Source organism: Coregonus clupeaformis, chromosome 30, assembly GCF_020615455.1.
Source record: "Coregonus clupeaformis isolate EN_2021a chromosome 30, ASM2061545v1, whole genome shotgun sequence".
Taxonomy (NCBI): domain Eukaryota; kingdom Metazoa; phylum Chordata; class Actinopteri; order Salmoniformes; family Salmonidae; genus Coregonus; species Coregonus clupeaformis.
In genome coordinates this window covers 13,139,627-13,159,251 of record NC_059221.1, presented here as the reverse complement: position 1 = coordinate 13,159,251, position 19,625 = coordinate 13,139,627, and the positions used below count along the sequence as shown (strand labels likewise).

Genomic DNA, 19,625 nt, shown 5'->3' with positions numbered 1-19,625 from the left:
ATTCAACTGTCTCGATCTCCGTCTCCAGAATGAGGCTGACTGACTGACTTACTGCAAGCTTTCCATCTCCTGTCCACCTCTCCTCCCCCTTTCTCTTTCTATCTCCTCTCTCAACTCCAAGACAGCAGGCCAAGCACCAGAATGCACAAGCAGCTTTCAGTCACAAAACAAAGAAAAGCTGTAAGAACTGTTGTATCAACATTAAATGTTTCAATGTCAAATAGAATAGACATTCTGGTTGTCATTCTCTCCCCCTCTGCCCCCTCCCTCTCTTTCGTCTCGTCATGCGCTACCCCCCATGCAGTATTCGGGGCAGTTGGGGAAGATGTAAGAGCGTTTTATCAACATGGAATTTTTAACAGTACTGTCAAATAGAATAGACGCCGAGGTTACCATTCTCTGTCTCTCTCTCTCTTTCACCATTATCTATATATATCTCCCCCCCTCTCTCTCCCTCCCCTCCTCTCTCCCCCCCTCTCTCTCCCTGTCTCTCGTCCTGTGTTGCCCCCCTCTGTCTCCTCCTGGGTGGCTGGTATAATGGGACTGGCACAGTAGGTGAGATTAAATTAGCACCAGTGTAGCACCAGTGTATAGGGATTATACACACTATACAACTGATCCCCTCCTACACCACCTAATCCAAGCCTAATGAATAGATCATGGCTGACACACACACAGACAGACATTTGGAAGGAAAATGCGTGGCTCTCTCACACACACTGACAGCAGCAAAGTGCTCCTCTTACCCTCCTCCTGTAGTCATAGGATACAGACAGAGGAAGAGAGAGAGACGCTAGTATGTACTGTTTGTACTACAATCACAACACTGGAAGTTACAAGCTTATTTATAGAGTTACATTTTTTAATTCAATGAGAATGTGAGCTATATCCATTCCACTTGATCCTGCTTTCAGGTTCAATAGAATGTGAGACTAGAAAGCGTGGCAATGTGAGACTACAGTAGGTTCAATAAAACAAGAGATGACAAGCTACTTAACTTACATTGAAATTCATGATGATTCTACACTCAGTGGCATTCAATGATTCTTTGAATGAGAATAATTTAGGGTAAAGGAATACACTGTGGTTTTGAACATGTGTGAATAATTTGTGTCAGTCATTTCATGGGTCAGTCCTTCAATGCCAAGCAGTCATGTTCCATAAATTACACTGTTCCAATCTCCCAGTGAGCTCCATAGACAGCCAAGTCTCCTGACTTGTCTCTCAGAGCCTCAGCACAACCCACAGATCTGGGATCAGTTTTGCCTTTTAGATCTTAATGAATATGAGGGGGTACCTGATCCTAGATCAGCTCTGCCACTCAGACTTTTACAACCCACTACTGTACAATCAATCACATTTATTGATAAAGCCCTTTTTACATCAGCAGATGTCACAAAGTGCTAATACACTTCCCTTCTTCACATCACTTGAATCATCGACATGACAATAGGGACATCCTTCATCTCTGCCTGCCAGCAGCAGTAATATATTATGTGAGTAAGTATTATGCATAGTACAGTATACTCGTATAGAGTACAATATGTGTTGGCGTCAAACAGACACAGTGGAGGATTGAGGAGTTGTGTAAATACCAATAGGACGGAAGTCATTTATTACGTATTTGGCATGTAATGTAGTCATGAGACCCACACACACTTCTTAAACTTCTTTACTTTGACGATGTGACACACACGCACGCTTACACACACTTAGACACTTCCTCTACAGTTAACAGAACACTCCATCCACCCACCATGCAGAAGTGAGACACTGTACAGGACAGAGGGGCGATTCAGGCTAATTTTAGTCAGATACTGGCCCATAAAGCCTCTTTGAGTGGAGTAGCATGCAGTGAAAGGAATGGGGGGAAGAGGGGAATTCTTACGATGACTCACGGACAAAGACATCATTTTCTCGGAGTGACAGAGCAAAATAGAGAGAGAGGGGGGGATGAAGGGTCAGGGTCTCAGAAAGACAGAGAGAAGGGCCGACAGGAGACAGAGTTCCTTCACTCTTTTTAAAATCTTTCTCTTGTCTCCACTTATCTCTTCTGCCATCTCCTCTATTATCTCTGTGGTTTTCTCTCTCTCCATTACTCTCTGTTTCTTGTTTTCCTCTTTTTGTTCTGAAACTGTTTCCTTTTATAAGACTACAGGAACTCTATGTTTATGGGCAATTCCAATTATTATATTTTTAGAAACCGTAGTGACCTGAGCACCTTTTTTTGTATAATTAGCTCATCAGTAGTAATAATCTTGTTATGGGTTAGTTTGAGCTTATGTGTGTATGTACAGTGCCTTCTGAAAGAATTCACACCCCTTGACTTTTTCCACATTTTGCTGTGTTACAAAGGGAATTTATAACGGATTAAATTGAGATTTTGTGTCACTGGCCTACACACAATACCCCATAATGTCAAAGTGGAATTATGTTTTTAGAAATGTTTAAAAAAGTAATGAAAAAATGAAAAGCTGAAATGTCTTGAGTCAATAAGTATTCAACCCTTTTGTTATGGCAAGCCTAAATACTGTAAGTTCAGGAGTAAAAATGTGTTTAACAAGTCACATAATACGTTTCATGGACTTGCTCTGTGTGCAATATTAGTGTTTAACATGATTTTTGAATGGCTACCTCATCTCTGTACCCCACACATACAATTCTCTGTAAGGTCCCTCAGTCGAGCCGTGAATTTCAAAGTACAGATTCAATCACAAATACCAGGGATGTTTTCCAATGCCTTGCAAAGAATGGAACCAAAAAAAAAGCTGACATTGAATACCCCTTTGAGCATGGTGAACTTATTAATTACACTTTGGATGGTGTATCAATACACCCAGTCACTACAAATATACAGGCGTCCTTCCTAACTCAGTTGCCAGAGAGGAAGGAAACTGCTAAGGGATTTCACCATGAGACCAATGGTGACTTTAAAACAGTTACAGAGTTTAATGGCTGTGATAGGAGAAAACTGAGGATGGCTCAACAACATTGTAGTTACCCCACAATCCTAACCTAATTGACAGAGTGAAAAGAAGGAAGCCTGTACGGAATAAAAATATTCAAAAACATGCATCCTGTTTGCAATAAGGCACTAAATTAAAACTCCCAAAAATGTGTCCTGAAATTTTTTGGGTCCTGAATACAAAGTGTTTTGTTTGGGGCAAATCCAACACAACACATCACTGAGTACCACTCTTCATATTTTCAAGCATTTTGGTGGCTGCATCATGTTATGGGTATGCTTGTCATCGGCAAGGACTAGGGAGTTTTCTAGGATAAAAATAAACGGAATAGAGCTAAACACAGGCAAAATCCTAGAAGAAACCCTGGTTCAGTTTGCTTTCCAACAGACACTGGGAGACAAATTCACCTTTCAGCAAGACAATAACCTAAAACACCATGCAAAATATACACTGGAGATGCTTACCAAGATGACATTTAAATGTTCCTGAGTGGCCTAGTTACAGTTTTGACTTAAATAGGCTTGAAAATGTATGCCAAGACTCGAAAATGTCTGTCTAGCAATGATCAACAACCAACTTGACATAGCTTTAAGAATTTAAAAAATAATAATGTGCAAATATTGTACAATCCAGTTGTGCAAAGCTCTTAGAGACTTACCCAGAAAGGCTCACAGCTGTAATCGCTGCCAATGGTGATTCTAACATGTATTGACTCAGGGGTGTGAATACTTATGTAAATGAGATATTTCTGTATAACATTTGCAATACATTTGCACAAATGTCTAAAAACATGTTTTGACTTTGTTATTATGGGGTATTGTGTGTAGATGGGTGAGAAAAACAATCAATTTAATCAATTTTGAATTCAGGCTGTAACACAGCAAAATGTGGAATAAGTCAAGGGTGCTGTACATCCAAATGAAGGTGCTGTACATGCAAATGTAAAAGTACAGAAGGAGTCTCTGAGTACTATGATTCTATAAGGGTTGGACAGGAGCCATCTGTCTGGGGTTAGAACATGTTCTGCAGAATAGGATAGAAGCCATCTCTCTGGGTCGTGGTTGAGGTACCGTCCAACAGTCTAATTTCTGTGGGAAGCGATGTGATGATCTTCAATGTCAAAGTTGGGGAGCGGAGTGAGAATAACAGAATGCAGAGAGAGGAACTGTAACTCAAGGAGGAAGAACAGAGCCAGACAGCCATCCGGCCCAGCCTGGGCCATCCTACTGTGACATTTTCTCCATGTACTGTATATAAAGAACTGTGTGACTGTTTCAGTATGCTATTCAGCTGAAGCATCCAGTTGGATGAATACATCTGGTTTGAGCTTTCTCTGTCTCCGTCTGGGTCTGTAGCTGAGAAGAACCTAACAATATCATTTGGTAGATTAAATACAGGATTCATGCATTTTCCAGCTTTAATCGAATACGAGGCTTTCTCATTGATTGATTGTTTGAAGTAAGGCATACTAGGCATTAATTTCTCTTATGACTTCAATTTAGTAGTCATAATACTTTATGAGGTTCCTGTTTAACGGTTAAAAAGGGCTATTTCCTATGTTTTTCAAGGGGTATTACCCTCTCTCTCACAAACACACACACACACACACAAAAGGGGTGCCACTGTCAGAGATTTAGTAAAGTAATCCACTCAAATTAATTTAATCAAATCTCCATATTTGCCACTGGTGTTAATCTTGAACCCCATCTCTAAAGTCTGTGTTCTAAATGGCACCCTATCCCCTATTTAGTGCACTACTTTTGACCAAGGTCCTAATCTATGGGCCCTGGTCAAAGGTAGTGCACTAAATAGGGAATAGGGTGCCATTTGGGATGTAGCCTATGGTTCAATTGTATAATTGGGTTCATTTTATTGGCCTTTGTGTCACCGTTTCTGCGAAGACCAATAATTATCTCAAGTAGCCATTATTCTGATTAAGGCCTGGAGTGGAAGGCTTTGGTTTGGTTTGCTACCTGACTATGCATGAATCCAGACATGACATGTGAAACCACACTTTGCGCAGAAACAAAGGGAGAAAGCGATGGAGGGAGGGAGGGAGGGAGGGAGGGAGGGAGGGAGGGAGGGAAAAGAGAAAAGCCTGTAAAAGAGGGGAATGGATTGCAAACTTGACAGGTCTCCTCTAGATGTGTAAGGACAGAGAACAGGGTTGGTAAGTGATGGCTGACATTTGGTGGTGGTGGTGGTGTTGGTGTTGTAGTAGTAGTAGTGGTAGTAGTGGTATCAGTGGTAGTACTTCATAGAGTACTGGTCTAAACACAGACCTACAATCTACACTGTCTTGTTTCTTCAATGGGAACTGAACTGATGTTGACAACTCTCCCCTTCTTAAAACCACCCACTACCTTTCAAATAACACTAATCTTTCCTTTTTCCCCCCTGTCCTTCTCTATTTTACACAACCGGTCAAAAGTTTTAGAACACATACTCATTCAAGGGTTAATAACAGTGAAGACAAAACTATGGGGGGGGGGTTATATTTGGTAAAAGACCAAGTCCATATTATGGCAAGAACAGCTCAAATAAGCAAAGAGAAACAACAGTCCATCATTACTTTAAGACATGAAGGTCAGTCAATACGGAAAATATCAAGAACTTTGAAAGTTTCTTCAAGTGCAGTCGCAAAAACCATCAAGCGCTATGATGAAACTGGCTCTCATGAGGACCGCCAAAGGAACGGAAGACCCAGAGTTACATCTTCTGCAAAGGATAAGTTCATTAGAGTTACCAGCCTCAGAAATTGCAGCCCAAATAAATGCTTCACAGAGTTCAAGTAACAGACACATCTCAACATCAACTGTTCAGAGGAGACTGTGTGAATCAGGCCTTCATGGTCGAATTGCTGCAAAGAAACCACTACTAAAGGACATCAATAAGAAGAAGAGACTTGCTTGGGCCAAGAAACAAGAGCAATGGACATTTCTCCTAAATTACAAATTGGGTTTTTGGTTCCAACCATCGTGTCTTTGTGAGATGCGGTGTGGGTGAACGGATTATCTCCGAATGTGTATTTCCCACTGTAAAGCATGGAGGAGGAGGTGTTATGATGTGGGGGTGCTTTGCTGGTGACACTGTCTGTGATTTATTTAGAATTCAAGGCACACTTAACCAGCATGGCTACCACAGCATTCTGCAGCGATACAACATCCCATCTGGTTTGGGCTTAGTGGGACTATCATTTGTTTTTCAACAGGACAATGACCCAACACACCTCCAGGCTGTGTAAGGGCTATTTTACCAAGAAGGAGAGTGATGGAGTGCTGCATCAGATGACCTGGCCTCCACAATCCCCCGACCTCAACCAAATTGAGATGGTTTGGGATGAGTCGGACCGCAGAGTGAAGGAAAAGCAGTCAACAAGTGCTCTGCATATCTCCTGGACAGAATCTCCTTCAAGACTGCTGGAAAAGCATTCAATGTGAAGCTGGTTGAGAGAATGACAAGAGTGTGCAAAGCTGTTATCAGGGCAAAGGGTGGCTATTTGAAGAATCTCAAATATAAAATAAATTTTGATTCGTTTAACACCTCTTTGGTTACTACATGATTCTATATGTGTTATTTCATAGTTTTGATGTCTTCACTATTATTTTACAATGTAGAAAATAGTAAAAATAAAGAAAAGCCCTTGAATGAGTAGCTGTTCTAAAACTTTTGACCAGTAGTGTATATTCATGCATTATTATTTCCGTTTCTCAATAAAGTATCTACCGTGTGCTATTCTATTTCATCATAAAATGCCCCACCTCTTTCTCTAGATTCAGGCGTCCCTTTCCCTCCCTCTCTCCCTCCTTCCCTCCCTCTAGGTTTTATAATCATGTTCTCTGCATTTCAATCACTCCTTGCCTGACCCTTCACTCCTTAAATCATAGTAACATATTCTAGACCCCACCCCGACACGTCTGCCTGATCCCCCACTTGACACCCACCATGTCAGTTAGTCTAGCCCCATCTGCAGAATCTAAATCAAACAGGCCTCATTCATCACACACAGACACACACAAACTGCAGGACAACCATCACCTCAACCATCAACCCTCACAGCAGCCTCTCTTTAGCTCAGCAGTGTGCTAAAACTACAAACACAGAGGGCCAGAGTCACTAAAAGTGAACCTGTCAGTGTATAGTTTACACTTGTATGTCCAAGTGGGGAATACACTAAAAGACTAAGAAAAAAGCTATAAAATTAATAGAGAAGCTAAAATATGAAACAGAAATAGTTTAGTCACAAATGGCACCCAATTCCTTATGGGCCCTGGTCAAAAGTAATGCACTAAATAGCCTCCTGTAGCTCAGTTGGTAGAGCATGGTGTTTGCAACACCAGGGTTGTGGGTTCGATTCCCATGGAGGGCCAGTATGAAAAATGTATGCACTCACTAACTGTAAATTGCTCTGGATTAGAGCGTCTGCTAAATGACTAAAATGTCAATAGGAATAGGGTAGCATTTGGGTTGCAGCCTTTATTTACATGCTATCTTAAGATCTCTTTCCATCTCTTAACTCGTGTTGTATCTTTAATGTTGTATTCCCTGGAAAATAGCAGGTAAAGACTTTGAGGCTTAGCAAATGAAGCCTGGACAGTGTGTGTGTGCTGATATTTGTCCTATTTCACACATGTACAAGTGTGTATTATATGGAATGGAAATGTGTTTTTAGCATATCCAAATTCCCCCTGAAACACCCTCAGAGAGTGGGGTCATTGCCAGGGTTAGCCATTATCAACCGCAACCCATAAGCAAAAGTCCCTTGCTCAATGGCACATCGACAAATCAGCTCGGGAGTCGATCTAGCAACCTTTCGGTTACTGGCCCAACGCTCCAACCACTAGGCTACCTGTCGACCAGTGTGTTTGTGTGTGTGTATGTATGTGTTTGCTTGTGTTTGTGTTTGTGTGTGTGTGTGTGAGAGAGTGAGAGAGAGAGAGAGAGTCTCTTCATGTTTAATTTACAATGGTTTGTTCTCACAGGATGCTCTAGTGTGTAGTAGTCTAGGTCTAGACTGTATGTGGTGTGTAGTAGTCTAGGTCTAGACTGTATGTGGTGTGTAGTAGTCTAGGTCTAGACTGTATATGGTGTGTAGTAGTCTAGGTCTAGACTGTATATGGTGTGTAGTAGTCTAGGTCTAGACTGTATATGGTGTGTAGTAGTCTAGGTCTAGACTGTATGTGGTGTGTAGTAGTCTAGGTCTAGACTGTATATGGTGTGTAGTAGTCTAGGTCTAGACTGTATATGGTGTGTAGTAGTCTAGGTCTAGACTGTATGTGGTGTGTAGTAGTCTAGGTCTAGACTGTATGTGGTGTGTAGTAGTCTAGGTCTAGACTGTATGTGGTGTGTAGTAGTCTAGGTCTAGACTGTATGTGGTGTGTAGTAGTCTAGGTCTAGACTGTATGTGGTGTGTAGTAGTCTAGGTCTAGACTGGATATGGTGTGTAGTAGTCTAGGTCTAGACTGTATGTGGTGTGTAGTAGTCTAGGTCTAGACTGTATATGGTGTGTAGTAGTCTAGGTCTAGACTGTATATGGTGTGTAGTAGTCTAGGTCTAGACTGTATATGGTGTGTAGTAGTCTAGGTCTAGACTGTATATGGTGTGTAGTAGTCTAGGTCTAGACTGTATATGGTGTGTAGTAGTCTAGGTCTAGACTGTATATGGTGTGTAGTAGTCTAGGTCTAGACTGGATATGGTGTGTAATAGTCTAGGTCTAGACTGTATGTGGTGTGTAGTAGTCTAGGTCTAGACTGTATATGGTGTGTAATAGTCTAGGTCTAGACTGGATATGGTGTGTAGTAGTCTAGGTCTAGACTGTATATTGTAACGGTTTTGACTTGAGGTTATTGTTTGTTAGGGGTACCAGGTAGGTTGTGCCTACCAGAGAAAATATTGATTTCTCCTCTTTGTTTGTGAGGGAATGAGTCCCGTCCGGTCTGTCAAGTCTACACCAATTCAAAGGACTCATGTAAAAGTCAGTATGGAAATACACTTTTCATAAACGTAAAACATTAGAAATAACTTTTTTTTTAATGTTATTTTGCGTTTGTTGTATTATCTCAATAATCACACAATCAATAGAAGTCACAAAAGAATAACAACCTTGGTTCACTGGTAAATGTCCATTATCTCGGACATAAAAAAATAGTCCAGTCCGCTAAATGAGTGCAGTGAACTCCAGTGACCTTAGTTGCACAATGTTTGTCCGTTCATAAAGTGTTGCGTAAACCCAGTCTCAATCATACAATCAAAATCTCAAACTCTTTTACCACATAACCATAAAGAGTATAAAATCTCAGTAGTCTTCAACTACATCTGACCACATAAATCAACACGGTATAAATCACACTAAAACAAATGAAATACCTTATGCAACAAAGTTGTGGTCAGTCAGACAATTAAACAGATCTCCAGCAGAGAAAGACCAACTGAGATGTGTAGTCCAAAGGAAGAAATTAGTGGATCCTGTCCTGGTTAACCTTGAGACAAGGCTACCAAGCACACTTTAAATACAACAAAACAAACAGAGTAAAGGAGCTTCGGAACAGAGGGTTGACCAAGTCCTCATTCGCACAACTGTCACAACCCACTTTTGCTCAACTGATGTGGTCAATTTAATAGGGAATTAAAGGGGAAGCGCCCCTGAGACGGTTCAGACAAATTCAGGGCCGTCACAATATGCTAATTCTAGACTGTATTTGGTAGTAAGTAATCTTGCTATAGCGTGTACAGTATTTGGTGTATAGTTATTTTGCTTTAGCGTGTGTATGATGTGAGTAGTGTTCTTGCTCTAGACTAGCGTGTGTATGGTGTGTAATCATTTTGCTCTACCATGGGTATTTGGGGAGCTGATGTGTGTAGGCGTGTATTTGGGGGTCTGCAGTGACTGGCAGTAGGGCCTGAGGCAAAATAACAGGTGGCTTTGGAGCATCTAGCTAGCGTACAACTGTAGAGCATTTAACTAGCGTAAAATCACCACTGTGGAGCATCTAAATTAGCTAGGATAACACTAACACTGCACAACACTGCGCTTTAATAGCTAGCATAAATAACACATAAATAACACTGCTCTCCCCAGTGAGTTCTCCTGCTTGGCAGATTGAGAGCACACATGTCACCTTCCCTAACACAATGACATCTCTCAAGGTTTAATGAGAGAAGAGCATGGTTCAGTATCATTGTGACGAGTACGGAGGATACGAAGAGGCAGGACGCAGACGCAGGAATCAACAAGGTAAAGGTTTACTTAACAATGAGAAAAACAAGGAGCAAGTAAACGACACGACGCTAACAGTTACACACAACAATGACTGAACAGTCCAGGGCTATATAGTGGTAGTGATGAGATGAGATGCAGGTGCGCTGGAGGTGATTAGGGTGCGTTGGGTTTCCTTTCCTGTGTTGCTGAGGTGGTGCGCTCAGACCGGTGGCTCAGTAGACCGGCGAATCAGAGCGCCGGAGGGGAGCAACGGGAGGAGACGTGACAGTGCGGCTCCCGCCGCAGGATTTCGGCAGCCATGAGGACGACCCCGAGGTCGAGGAGCGGGCCGGTCGAGGAGCGGGCCAGTCAGGGCGGCGACGGGGGAAGTCCCGAATTAGGTTGGGGTCCAGAACGTCCCCAGCCCCTCTCCTCAGGGTCATACCCCTCCCAGTCCACCAGGTAACGGAGCCGTCCCCCACGGAACCTGGAGTCCAGCAGGTCCCTCACAGCATACCGGGGGCTCAGTTTCTTGCAGGGCAGGCGGAGAGGGAGGTTGAGTGGACAGCCAGACACGATCACCAGGCTGGAATACGGGAGCCTCACTGCGGTGGCGGTCAGCTTGGTCCTTCTGCCGACGAATGGCCCTCTGGAGACGGACATGGGCGGCGTCCCAGACCTGTCTGGCCCTGCGGAACCACTTGTTGACAGCGGGCGCATCGGTCTGGCTGGGAGTCCAAGGGGACAGGGCCGGCTGGTATCCCAGGACACATTGGAAGGGAGTGAGCCCCATGGAGGAGTGAACGAGGGAGTTCTGGGCATATTCTGCCCAGGGAAGAAACCTCGCCCACTCACCCTGCCGGTCCTGACAGAGGCAATGAAGAAACCTCCCCAGCTCCTGGTTCATGTGCTCCACCTGCCCATTTGATTGAGGCCTATACCCGGAAGTGAGGCTGGCCGTGGCCCCGATCTTCTTCAGGAAAGCCTTCCACACTCGGGAGGTGAATTGGGGGCCACGGTCCGAGACGATGTCCTCCGGAAGTCCATAGTGCCGGAAGACCTGTTGGAACAGGACCTCAGCGACCTGGAGAGCAGAAGGAAGACCAGTTAGTGGCAAAAAACTGCATGATTTTGAGAACCGATCTACGACCACCATGACTGTGGTGAAGCCATCAGAACATGGGAGGACGGTGACAAAGTCTATGGACAGGTTTGACCAAGGTCGCTGAGGCACTGGTAGAGGAACTAGTTTGCCTGCCGGGGCATTCCAAGGTGTCTTCATTTGGGCACATACGGAACAGGAGTTGACATAGCGAGAGACATCAGTAGCCAAGGTGGGCCACCAGTATTTTTGTGATAGAGAATGCAGGGTTTGCGTAATACCGGAGTGCCATGCCGTAAGGGTGGTGTGCGACCAGATCAGCAGGCGGTCACGGACACTGGTGGGTACATACACGCGCCCCTGAGGGGCGTTGACAGGCGCTGGGTCCTCCTGAGCGCCAGGCGGATGTCTTCGTCCACATCCCAAACGACAGGTGCAACGATGAGAGACGGGGCAGGATAGGACCCCCCAGATCTTTCCTTTCTCCAGTATGGTGCATCCTGGAGAGAGCGTCAGCTTTCAAATTCTGGGATCCTGGGCGGTAGGATAGAATTAACTGAAAGCGAGTAAGAAATTGGGCCCACCTGGCTTGATGAGAGTTCATCCGTTTCGCTGCCCGTATGTGCTCCAAATTCCGGTGGTCAGTAAATCCGGAATGGATGGACTGCGCCCTCCAGCCAGTGTCTCCATTCCTCCAGAGCGAGGACCACCACCAACAGCTCCCTGTCTCCAACTCCATAGTTCTTCTCTGCGTGGGTAAGCTTTTTAGAGAAAAAGGCACAGGGATAGATTTTCTCTGGCTTACCTTGCTGCTGGGAGAGGACCGCACCCACACCCTCCTCAGATGCGCCCACCTCCAGGATGAAAGGACTAAATGGATCTGGGTGTTTTAGGATGGGCGCTGTGGTGAACCTCTCCTTCAGCCTCTTGAAGGTCGCGTCAGCCTCAGGGTTCCAGGCCAGCTTCTGAGGCCCACCCTTAAGGAGAGAAGTGAGCGGGGCGGCTATGGAGCTGAAGGACATGATGAAACGCCGGTAGAAATTGGTGAAGCCCAGGAAGCTCTGTAGGCCCTTGATGGTGGTGGGAGGGGGTACCGGTACTTGGTGGTGACTGCGTTCACCCCCCTGTAGTCAATGCACAGCCTCAGTCCTCCATCTTCTTTGGCCACGAAGAATAAGCTGGCGGAGGCAGGAGAGGTAGAGTGTCTGACGAACCCCTGTTTCAGGGTCTCCGCCACATACTTTTCATGGCCTCAGTCTCCGCCATGGAAAGGAATGGCGCAGTCCCAGGGCCTGTGAGGAGGGAGACACGTAGCCTTTGATGTGGAGAAGACATCAGAGAGATCTGCATACTCACGTGGAATGTTGGGCTGGAGTGCGGAATCCGGACTCTCCACTGATGTGGAACAACAAACCACCGGCAGGCAGGTCTTCCGGCATGAGGTGGACCAGGCTGTGATCCTCTTGGTGATCCAATTTATGGTGGTGTTGTGTAGCCTGAGCCAGGGCAATCCCAAGACAAGCCGGTGAAGGGGTGACGTGATGATGTGGAATGACAGCTCCTCGTGGTGCTCCGGTAGTGTGAGAATGGTGATGGTGATGGGGAGAGTGACGTGCGTAATGGTGCCTGATCCGACGTGTAGCGGAGAAGGCAGTGGCACGGTGGGCAACCCCCATTCAGAGACCAGCTCCCTATCTATAAGGTTCCCCGCTGATCCGGAATCTATCATTGCAGTGGAAATGGAAGAGAATGAATAACCAGTCACCGTTATGGGAACTAAAAACAATGGTTTTGTGATAGGAGATGACGTAACACTCACGGAGCGGCGACGGGAGTCATATTGCATGGATTGGTAGCCGCCAGGAGATCCGTGGTGGTGTAGGGGGTGCTGCCCACCTCCATGGGTGAGGACTCCGAGGCAGGGCGGCTTCCATAGCTCAGATGGGGTGAGCGTCGAGGCTCTAGGTGGTGTTGGGAACGCCGTCTGTCTCTCAACATGTCGTAAACACAGATGGACATGGCAATGAGGGTATCAAGGTCCATCTCGTCGTCCTGACATGCGAGTTCCGTCTTGATGTCCTCCCGTAAGCCTCTCCTGAAGGCCGTGCGCAGAGCACGCTCATTCCAGCCGGAAGACGCCGCCACCGTGCGAAAGCTCAGAGCATACTCGGACGCGGGCCCCTCTCCCTGTTGTAGCTGGGATGATCAAACACCGCCCTGAACCGAGCAAGGAAGGTGGAGTAGGGAAGAGTCGCGGCCTCACCTCCTTCCCAGACTGCCGTGGCCCAATCCAGCGCCTTTCCTGGCATGGTAGCAAAATCAAGTAGCGAAATCACCAGCGCTATCCTGGCATGGGCAGATGGATATGCCCCAGGTTGACGAGCCAGATAAAGTGAAACCTGTAGCAGGAAGCCACTACATTTAGTCGTTTTACCGTCATAGCGCTCCGGTAGGGCGAGGGGTCCCTCAGCAGTTGGTGATAGCACGGGAACAGGTGGACTGGGTGAACTCGCTGCTCCCTGAGGTGGAACCGGAGCGCTGGGCAGATTATGCAGAGTTTGGAGCACTTCCTGCATGGCGCCGTTCAACTGGGAAAGCTGCTGCTGGTGCTGGTCGAGGCGCTGTGAAACTCCAGGAGGATTACCTGCTGCATCCATTTTCGTGAGAGGTGTAATTCTGTGGCGAGTACTGAGGATACGAAGAGGCAGGACGCAGACGCAGGAATCAACAAGGTAAAGGTTTACTTAAACAATGACAAAGAGAATAACAAGGAGCGAGTAAACGACACGACGCTAACAATTACACACAATGCCTGAACAGTCCAGGTCTAAATAGTGGAGGTGATGAGGTGCAGGTGCGCTGGAGGTGATTAGGGTGTGTTGGGTTTCCATTCCTGTGTTATGCCGAGATGGTGCACTCAGACCGGTGGCTCAGTAGACCGGCGAATCAGAGCGCCGGAGGGGAGCAACGGGAGGAGACGTGACAATCATGAATATGGCCAACACCATCGTCAATACAAAAAAAACGTAATAATGCACAGAAATACATGTAAACAAGGCAATAAAGTGAACAAATGATGCACCACGGCACTCGCATCTCTAGTTCTCTAACATATTGATCTATACGTCATATATATTGTGCCTATCATCTGTTGTTCTGTCCCTCCCTCTATCCCTTTTTCCTAGCTGCTATCTTTACAGCCCATACTCCCTGTGACCTTGTCCCCTTTCTCTCTCCTCCTCCTGTTGATCCCTCCCTCCCTCCTCTCTCTCTCTCTCTCGTCAGACAATCTATCCCTCCCTCCCTCGCGCCATCCATCACCACCTCTTTCTTACCTCTCTCTCTGTCTCCCCCCCCCCCTCCCTCCTACCTATCCCTCCCTCTATTTCTCCCTGCTCTCTCTTAAATCACTCTCTCCATCCATCCCTCTGTTAGAACAGCTCAATTAAATCCTGGCTGGCGTCAGAGAGAAGGAGATTACATTCTGCTGCGGTATAGCTAGTCCAGGGTAATCATACACTGTACTGTACAGCAGTGTGTGTGTGTATGTGTGTACAAAGTGTTTGTGTGTGTTTGATGGCTTTGTGTGTGTTTTTGTTACTATATGAAAGTGTGTGTGTGTGTGTGTGTGCGTGCGTGTGTGCGTGTGCGTGTGTGTGTGTGCATGTGTGCGTGTGCTGGTGTGTGCATGTATGTTTGACGGCTACGCGCATGTGTGTGTTACTGTTACTATGTGAAAGAAAGTAAGAAAGAGCAACTCTGTTTCTCTCTGGCTGTTACAGCATCTAGGTATAGGAGCGTCAAACTGCCGGCAGTAGCAATACACTGACTACTGCATTAAACAGTTTGATAATGCGACCAGTAGCTGCAGGAGCAGTCTCCTGTGCATTTTGCCTCAGAGCACACACACACAAGCGTGGAGACACACACACACGCAAACAATGACACACACACACACTGTGCACACACACACACCTCCCTGGCTATATCTTGACCCATATTGTGTGTGGTCCAGATGGTAACAAGTCATTGTCAGCCGCCGAGCAGTGTCCCCAGTACTGTCCTCATCTCAGCTGGGACAGGCTGGAGGTTATTGAGGCATGGAGCGAGGGAGGAGAGAGAAAGAGGGGGAGGAAGGGGAGAGAGAGGAGAGATGGAGGGGAGGGGGAAGAGAGTGAAGGCAGAGAGAGGGAGTGTTTTCTCTCACACGGCATGACAGCGCTCACACCCAGGAGACTAAAGAAGACTCACAGCATTTAGTATGGGCTGCCTGCTATGTGTTCTATGTCCTCTCATCTGCCTAAAGTAGTAATGGAGATGTAAGAGCTGGTTGCCATGTTTGGCACGTTGCCAGATGTTTGCATCTGTTCACCGGCACACCTGTATAGTCTGTTGTATTGGGAGAGATGCCCGACTGCCACACCCATATTTTCCTTTTCAACGTCTCTCTCTCTCGCTCTCTACATCCTTCATTCTTTATTTCTCTCTCTCTCTTCTCTCCTTTCCCTCCCTCTATCTCTGTAGTTAGTTTAAGGTAGCAAAAGGGAAGAATACAGGAGCACCACCCCAGATAACATCCTATTCCAAGAGAAAGAGAGTGAGGGAGGAGAGAGAGAGAGAGAGAGAGAGAGAGAGAGAGAGAGAGAGAGAGAGAGAGAGAGAGAGAGACAGAGAGACAGAGAGAGACAGAGACAGAGACACTGCAGTAGGACAGCCAGGACAGGAGAGCCTGTATTCACAAAGTAGGAGTGCTGATCGATCAGGTCCTCCCTGTCCATATTATATTATTTATGGAAGGGCAAAACGGATCCTAGATCAGGAGAGCTCCCTGCCACAGATTAGACCTCCATCCTCCCGACCACTAGATCTATTTGTTCTGTATAGCCAACTCCCATAGGAACACACACAGATCTGGGACCAGCATGCTACCAGAGGAGTGAAAATACCATGACAGCACAACTCAATCACAGCCATGCTTAACAACATTAAACCAATGAGATATAGGAGAGGGTGGGGGAGGGGAGGACAATAGTGGAAAATATGCCAAAGTAGCAAGGTAGAGAGTGATCTAAGCCAAAAATAGCAGGGTTGACTGGAAAATTGCTCAAAATAATAATTAATTAGAACAAATGTGTAGAGGTATGCACTGTCAAAAATGCAGGACACAAATGAAAAGAACTGTGTTCAAATGCCTCACATAGCAATACTGATACATAGAATTTTGTAGAAATTACATTTTTATGTTACATATTTTTGAAAACTTGCTAAGTGAGCAAAATAACCCACACATGTAAAATATAAAAAAAAGGTGTCATCACTTATTTTGAATTTGTATCATATCACACATAATCATCAAAATGTAAAATAAAATCTATATCTTATCAAAACATCAGACGATATTAGAATTTCCTCCAACGAGGCTCCACAACAGCATTGAATTCAATATTAATACCTAAGCCAGACCCTGTTGCATGCTACACACTATCTGAGTACTAAAGACATGCAATAATACTCTTTCCCTATAACATCCATTCAAACTATTCAACGAGATGTCTTCTTCAATATACTTTCATTTTCTCAATTACCGATCATGATTTTCGAATTAATTAAAAGTAAACTATAAAGGAGATACTACCTTACAAAACCTACAACCACCTCTACCACAACATTGAGAGAAATTATGATAAGCACATTAGCCCATTTTAACAATAATCTCAACAGAAATCTTGAAATATTAATACTTTTATCCAATGACATCACCACTAATATTGCTCTCCACACACTACTAATATAGCCACAACAACACATGACATTACTCTTCTGGAAATCGGACTCAAATGAATCTCTCCACAGCCACCTCAGAGAGGCTAGTAAGGCTACCATCTTGTAAAGCTGTGAGTGTAATTGCAGATTTGACCAAGGTGTGATGAATATATAATCATCCAGCCACCTCTCCTCCACCCAGCCAGCATTCTAATTAATCTCTCTCTCTCTCTAGCTCTCATCTTGTATTTCTAATGGCTGTGTTCTCTTACCTCCACAGGTTTAAAAGATGGCCTCAGGGATGTTGATCCTCTTTTTCCTCTGGCAACTCCTTGTCCTCCCTTTTTTCTTCCTAGTTCTTCTTCTCTATCAAATTGATTGTGCACTCTCCTCTCTCTGTTCTAATGCTGCAGTGATTCATAAACACTCCCTCTCTCCCTCTCTCTCAGCCGCTCTCTCTGCCTCCCTCGCTCTCATTGGCTGCCTGCTAGAGGTGAGGTGACATCACCCTTCTTCTGCTCTGCCTCTCCCCTCATCCCTCCCTCTTCTCCTCTCTCGCTCACTCTTGTTGGAATCTGACCATTCCTTTAATGTCTTCTTCCCCCCATCGCTCCCCCCTTCCTCTCTCCATTCCCTCGGTGCACCCCTCCTCCTCCTCCTCCCCCTCCCTACATCCATCCATCCTCCCCTCCTTTCTCTTCTCCGCTGCTGGCCCTATGTATGCAGTCTCTCCAGCTGGATTAGTCTTGCCGGGTTCCAGCAGCTAGCCAATCTGCTCCACTGCCAGATAGCAGCTCTCTCTCCTTTTCCTATATGCAGCCATGCAGATCAGCTCTAGCAGGCATAACAATACACTTATTAGCATAGTGGTATAGCCTATGGCCCTACCCACTCTGCTCTACATCCCATTCTCTGCTCATGTCCCAAATGGTACACTATTTCCTATATAGTGCACTACTTTTGGCCAGAGCCCATAAGGAATAGGGAACCATTTGAGACTCATCCTGTGCCTGTAGGACACTCTCCCTAATGACACTCCCATAGGGCACTATATAGGGAATAGTGTGCCATTTTGGACACAGTCTGCGTCTCTCTCTGTCTCTCTTCCTCACCATGCTCTGTCTAATATCCCTATACAGGTGCTTTAACGGGACACCCAAATTACCCTTTATATTAATAACGTCTACCATGTTCGACTGAGCCCATCTTTCTCTTACAATTAATGGATTCTGGCTTCTGTCGCTACTAAGACATATATTGCACACACAGACACACACACTATCTATTGGGTTTTCAATTGATAACAAAGCAATCAAAAGGAAATGTTGTCAGTGTCAGACAACGTTGTTGTGTTATGTAACGTATCTGTGGAGGAAAATGGGTTGTGAATTACTGTCGTCTGTGATCTGTGATTGGGAGGCGTGGCTGAGGGGTGGAGCTGGGAGATGCCGAGATATGTTGATTGGGGGATAATAATTCTGAGATATGCTGATTGGGGGATCATGAGGAAGTGGCTCAGTAATCTGTAGGAAGCCTCTCTGTGTTATGACATGATAACAGACAGGCAGAGGGGTGATAACAGTAATACAACCCCGGGGGAATATGATACTCAGTGTCTCAGGGTGGTCTGGTATGACTGTACATAACTGATCCTAATTTTCAGTGATCCTGAAAACTGTGAAGGGAGAGAGCGAGTTGGCTGTATACTCTGATAAGGATCTTTGTGACCAAAATCTACATTTATCTAAGTGGGAAAATAAGTTTCTATAGTTTTTTTCTGCACCCGTCAGGAGATACCAGTGATACAACACCGGGGGACTAAAGAGTCTGACTATGATACTTACTGTGATCTGGAGTCTGGGCTGATCAGGACTGGGCAGAACAAACTGGCTTTCACTGATCCTCACATTTATATTTTCTGATGGTCTTATGAATTTTGGCTGCACCTGAATTTTCTCTGAAGCACTGTCTACTCCCCTCCTTCTTCATTGGTGTTACGAACCCCGTGGCTCTAAACGTCTAGGGTGGATGGACATGAGACCCGTAACATAAATTATGCAAATTATAAGTGTGACCTGGAACAGCGAGAACCAAAAATGACACAACAACCATGAGCTACCGTCAAACTTAAATGGTTTATTGCTAAACACACGGTAAAGGTTTGGGAAAAAGGGCTGAGCAGGACCCAAGAAATGAAACAATAGTGTAAAACCCCCTAAACTGATCTAGCCTGCCTAAAGAACCGCTAGGCTACTGCTACCATACAAAAATACAGTGGGTGGTCCGCTCAGGTCTAACTGGTGTTTATAGACAGATTTCTTCCTACGGGTAATGTACGCCCAAGGGCAACTAGCTTAAACTCCCCTTTTCCCAAAAACACACAAAGCTACTAAACAGGGTAATCAGCAATTAAATAAGTACACAGGATACAACAGTATCCACACTCAGGTAAAGAAATATATTCTAATAATGTTACCAACAGGGTAACCAACAACTTAGTGCGTACACAACACACAGGACACCACCGTGTCCATACTCACATATGGCAAAAAGTCTCTCTCTCCTGCAACAAACACAAGTCTGGTTTTTATAAAAT

General features: G+C 45.2%; 1 protein-coding gene across 3 annotated transcripts in view; it reads right to left on the bottom strand.

Annotated features, from left to right (window-relative positions):
- Positions 1 to 17,436, bottom strand: part of LOC121545879 (neural cell adhesion molecule L1-like) — a 77,476-nt gene extending 60,040 nt beyond the window's left edge. The window contains exon 1 of one of the 3 annotated variants that reach the window (XM_045209447.1): positions 17,302 to 17,436. The gene's annotated coding sequence lies outside the window, so the exon portion shown is untranslated. Of the gene's footprint in view, positions 1 to 9,332; positions 10,312 to 17,301 lie in introns of those variants that run through there. The other 2 variants (XM_045209446.1, XM_041856768.2) reach the window with 2 other exon arrangements.
- Between the last annotated feature and the right edge of the window lie 2,189 nt (positions 17,437 to 19,625).